The sequence below is a fragment of the Populus euphratica genome, unplaced genomic scaffold (assembly GCF_000495115.2).
Source record: "Populus euphratica unplaced genomic scaffold, PopEup_1.0 scaffold60.1, whole genome shotgun sequence".
In the NCBI taxonomy this organism is placed as follows: Eukaryota; Viridiplantae; Streptophyta; class Magnoliopsida; order Malpighiales; family Salicaceae; genus Populus; species Populus euphratica.
The window spans coordinates 64493-70492 of NW_011499938.1; positions in this window are offsets into that span (position 1 = coordinate 64493).

Genomic DNA, 6000 nt, shown 5'->3' on the forward strand with positions numbered 1-6000 from the left:
CTATTTTTCAGGAAACAAACATGGCCTAAAACCCAATAAGAATTTAATCTCATGCCTTTTAATTTTTTTTGGTAATTATTTAGCTAGAAGAATTGAATTCAATTTAAATTTAACGCTAAGGGTTTAAATTGAAAAGCCAAATGAAGTATGTGGATTTATTTGACCAAATTTAAAAATGGGAAGATGATGTTGGTCAAACTCTCGTGAGACGGGTCATGCTGATCTCTTTTTATACACGGCTAGATTTGATTGTTAGGTATGAGACGTGATGTTAATTTTAGCCGTTGATGTGCGTGATGATAACGTGATCTTCAAAGCGGCTGATGGCGATAACGAAAAGTCAAGTGGTCCCGGAGTGGTGGCATGTTTCCAAGGGAACGACTTTTGTTTATGTCCATTAAGAAAAAGTTGAGGGGTGATTGGTGGCCACGAGGGCATTAATCCGAAAACGTCTTCACAATAACATTACGGAGGGCATTTGGCATATAGATTTTTGGAATCTCTAGGATTCCAATTAGTGTTCACAAATGGTTTTTTATTATATTTTTATTATATTTATTATTTATTAGATAGAAGATCTAGGTATTTGTATTATATTTATTAAATTTAGAGGATTATGAGTATTATGTTATTTTTTAAAATTTTTATTTTTATAGAGTTATTTCGATATCATAAATTCGGTAGATTTAATAGCGTTGAATCATATTTTTTTATTTTATTTTTTAATATAATTTTTTTTAATTTATGTTTTTTAATTAATTTTTTTTTATTTTTCTTTTGATACAATTATCCCATTCTCATTTAAATTTTTTTATTAACAAATAAAATGATTGAGACAATTTAAAAATATTATAAAAATATATTTTTATAATATTTTTAAATTGTCTCAATCATTTTATTTGTTAATAAAAAAATTTAAATGAGAATGGGATAATTGTATCAAAAGAAAAATAAAAAAAAATTAATTAAAAAACATAAATTAAAAAAAATTATATTAAAAAATAAATCTCAATATATATATATATATTGTTTTTGGTTTTTTAATAACATTTACATCATTTTAATATTTTTTTTATGTTGAAAAAGAAAAGCGGCATGTGGCATAACACAAACTACTTATTTAGTATTAATTATATACCTGAATCGCTCTTTTACTACTCTGTTGTAAACCTGTAATTCATAGTTTTGAACTCAACCAAGCCTATGACTCAATGTAAGATCAAGATTATAGGTTGATTAAATTACCCGAATAAATTAAAATAAAGTTATTTTATTTTTTAAAATCAAAATAATATTATTTTAAATATTTTTAAAAATTAAATTGAATTTTCATCAGACCAACCAAATTAATTTTTCTTCAAAATCTGGTTCCGACAAGAGAAAGCTCAACCTATAGAGTTGAACTTAGTTTTATAATTATACCGAATAGTCGTGGGCTTGTGCTCAACATCATAAGTATATGGACGCCCGATCACGATCCCTTCCCCCCAACTACTTTATGGTTCCAATTTATGCTTGCTTATCAACAAAGGCTACATTTGATCATCTTACCTGTGAAAACACACAAACGAATACCGCTTTTCACATTTTCAATTTAAATAAAACACACTGGGGTAGCAACTGTAGCGATTGAAACATGTGAACCTAGTCCCTGTAATTATTTTCATTGGCATGCTTGTTTTTATATTTTAAAAATATTTATAAAAAAATTTAATTTAATTTTTTATTTTAAATTAATATTTTTTCAATGTTTTAAAATTATTTTGATATACTAATATCAAAAATAATTTTTTTAAATAAAAAATATTAATTTAATATATTTCTAAATTTTTTTAAAAAAATAACCGTAACCCAATTACACAATTTCTGACTTGAATTTTTAGCTCAGGTAGGCAAGAACATGGTAGATTGTTTGATGTTAGCAATTTTACATGTACTTATGCAGAACCAAATTTTGCATATGCCAATTGATTGTGTCCTGGACTATAGCACAGACAGCTGACATCGATGGCCTGGGCTGCACATGCATCCTCAATGTGTGCTACCTCATTCACCTCATGTGTTTTTACATGAGTATTTTTTCATGATATTATTTTTTGTGATATCAGTGCTATAGTTTTGAAACTGTTCTGGCCGGCAGATCAATCTAGAATCCAGAGCTAGAAATTAGCTGGATTGAAGGAAAAATAAAAGAAGCAAAAATCTGTTGTAATTCTGCAAGATTTGATTGTAATTTATTAAATTTTTTTTATTAAAATAACATCATTTTAATTTAAAATAATTAACCTGAATGATATGGTTAAAACCTGGTTATCCAGGTCTTGGACCGAGCCAATAATTTTAAGTTTAAAAATCATGATTAGCACAATATAATAAAAATTGCATATTTTTATTGTTATTTAATTTCACCAGAGATAAAGTACCTCCCTATCAGCCGAGAAGGCTAAACTATACTACCCCACCACTAAGCTAAATTAGTGTAAATCAAGAAACAATTTCTTGATTTAAGATTGGAATCCAATCAAGCCAAGGGTAGAGGCAATAAAATGCTGAACACTAATCTCAACACTCTCCATTACATATTAAAGTATGTTTGATATTGTGATTATTTTCATGATTATATTTTGAAAAAAAATTATTTTATAAAAAATATTTTTAGTTGAGATTAGTTTGTTAAAATATATATTTAGTTAAAACTGTGGTTAAAATTAAGATTGAACAAAAAATTATTTATTATATTTGATTAAGAATATTTTTGAAATTTAGGTCATAAAATAACTAAAAAAGATATATATTAATATTGATGATTTTTAATTTCAATATTATAGACTTAACTACTACTATTATATCATGAAATAAAAAATACTTTATATAACATATTTTTTATTATTTCATTAAACTATTTGTAATTTCATCACTTACAAAATCTATTCGACAAAAACTATAGTTTTTATGATTTCCTGAGTGTGAAACAATTTTATTTTATTGGGTCGGACCGGTCTAACACATTTAGGTTTGGGTCAGACCTGGTTCGACCATAAAAAATAGAGAGTAAATTAATTCACTCTCCGCTATTCACTTTGCAGAATAGTGGAGAGCAACCTAAACGAAAAAGAAGGAGAAGAGAAAGGGAAAGGGAAATAGCAGTGTGACGATGATGGACCGAGGGATGGTGGAAAAGCTTGTGGTTGGTCACTCTTCAAATGCAACGTCAATACTGGAGAGTGAATTAATTCACACTCCACTGATCACGTTGCAAAACAGTGGAAAATACAGAAGACAGATGAAGGAGAAAGGAAAAAGTAGCCCGATGGTGGGAACGATGGAGGCCGATCATGAAAGGGAGCTACTCTCCACTAATGGACTGCAATCCTTATATTTTTCCTTTGTTTTTGCTCTTCTACTTCTCTCTTTTTTATGGCCTCCCGTCTATAAACAGAGTAGAAATGTAGCATTCTGAAAAGCATGTAAAAATAGCTTTTACAAAACCGATTTTTGAATGTATTTCATAGTGGGGCCTATGCATAAAAATTGAGTATATTTTGTAACCAAATAAGATGAAATCACAATTAAATAAAAAAGTTGTCGCAAACATATAACCAAACGATCTCTAAAAGACAAATAACATATAAATCTTTTTTCTACAGAAAAAAACAAACATTATTTTTCATCTTCTTTTACTAAATATATTTGATATACACATGTCATAATGACAACTCATACCATTTATTGGTCACTCAATTTGAACAATAATAAAATGATTTAAATAATCAAATTAATAATAAATAAATCTAATTAATCTAACCCTAGCAATAAAGTGACATCCAATATAATAAATCTATGCATTTGCACCATCTATGTGATAATATTATCCAATTCAGGGTATTTGAAGGTTGGCACACAAGTAAAGATGGTAATGGTGCAAGCCGTTTTCTACTAGTAGATGTTTTACACACATACAATTTTTTACATTTTGGTTTTGAGTTTAAATCTCATTTGATAATATTTGTTATTTATTATGTGTATGATTATTAAAAACAAAATTCATCTATTATTAGTTGAATTTAACTAAAATTGCTTTTTTTTTATAACCGTAAATATCCGAATTAGCTTACATGCATTTCAACTAATTGACTAAGACCCTAAAATTAACAACCAGGTAAGTCTCAGGTCAGAGGCAGAGCTTTTTACAAGGCTAAGAAGGGCTGTAGCCCAAGTATAAAAAATTTAATAACCCACTTTCCCTTTTATCTTTTACATAGTAAACCTAGTGTCCCACTTTCCCTTGCAACACAAATTGCTTAGCGATCATTAGCAGCCCAATTTACTTTCCCTGACAACATTAATTAATTAGCCATCCACTTTCCCTTGCAATACTTATTTTACAGCAAATTTATCTAAACATAACTAATTAATTGGTTCATATGTCTTATAAGTAACTTGAGGTTTTTTTTTTTTTTTCTTCTCAACAATATACAATTTTAGCTTGGATTTTAAAGAAGAATCTATACAGAGAGCTGTAAGAGTGTAAAATCATCAAATAAGAATTTACAAACCCTGACTTTTTATTTTGAATTCAGTGTTTCACATTCATTACATTAACACACTAGTAATCTAATACTAATAATTTATTGGTTATTTCAAAGTTAAGTTCTCTAAATCTCCCAGTAGTTTGCATCACTAGTTTATTCTTATATTTAATATATAAAATAATGGGGATTATTGATTTATTTTGTCGAGTTTTACAGCAAAAATATTTTGACATTTTATATACAATAAATCTTATATCAACTACTAAAACATTACTTTAAACTTTAAAAAATAACAAATTCAAACTTCTCTTTTAAAATATATAATCATTTTAAAAAACAATCACTAGTATATTTTCATTTTCTAATACCATTTTAAAACCGAGCTGAACATCAGTGCTTCTTTTGTATCGGAGGATAGCTCAGAGGGGGCCAAAACTCTTAATTTAATTAAAAGCTTTGAAACTGAAGTCTCAATTTACATTACAAAAACCAGGAATGCAGAATGCCTTTTCTCTTCCCCCCTGATCACAGCCTTAACCTTACTTACCCTCGTGCAAAAACTAATGCCTCATTTGATTTATCTCACTCCTGCAAATACCCAAAATCAATGGCTTGATAATCCGAAACAACGCCAAAATTAGATTCAGCCCATATTTGATAACGGGGGAGGACATCAAGTACTCAGGGCCGAGAGCCAGTAATTGATTCGACTCCACTTTAAAGACTCGGTGAGTGTTAAGTGTGCGCTGTACCGGTGTAGCCGATGCGAAGACCACCGGTCTAGTGGTGTTTTCTGCCCGGGATGGCATTCATCAAGAGTCCAAAATGGCCGCCCCAACGTCGGTTTAGAGCTCATAACTCCACATGCAAAAGAGGAAATAAGATCAAGAGACAGACTGATCAGATCCACGACGGCGTAAATGAATAAATCCTCCACCCAAAAAAAACAATAAAAAAAACAAAGTCCTAGGTATGCACATAGGTCGACAAAAATCCAGTTTGCATCATATACAGTCCAAGATGCCAAGTGTCCTCCAATAGGTGAGGTTAGGGACCTAGAAAATAAATATCAGTATATACATACGTGGAATCTGAATGACTCAAGAACAAGATAAGGTGAATGGATCGTCCTCATTGGAGCTCCATTGCTGGTCAAACCAGCAAAAATGACTTGTTCCCATAATGGCAACATCCCATTTTCTGAACCCATGGCCCCTACCATGTTTACACTTATGAGCTCCTAACTCCACTATCCATTAATTGTTTGTTTGTTTGTTTCCATCACCACAGTGTTTGGATCGTTGTCGCAAAATGATTTTTAAAGATGTTTTAATTTTAAAATAAATTAGAATATTTTTTTAAAATTTTTGTATGCCATCACATCAAAATTATAAAGAAATACTTATAAAAAACAACGAGCATACTTTTGAAAGGCATCCAAGAACAGCTGAGCACCCACCCTTAACTA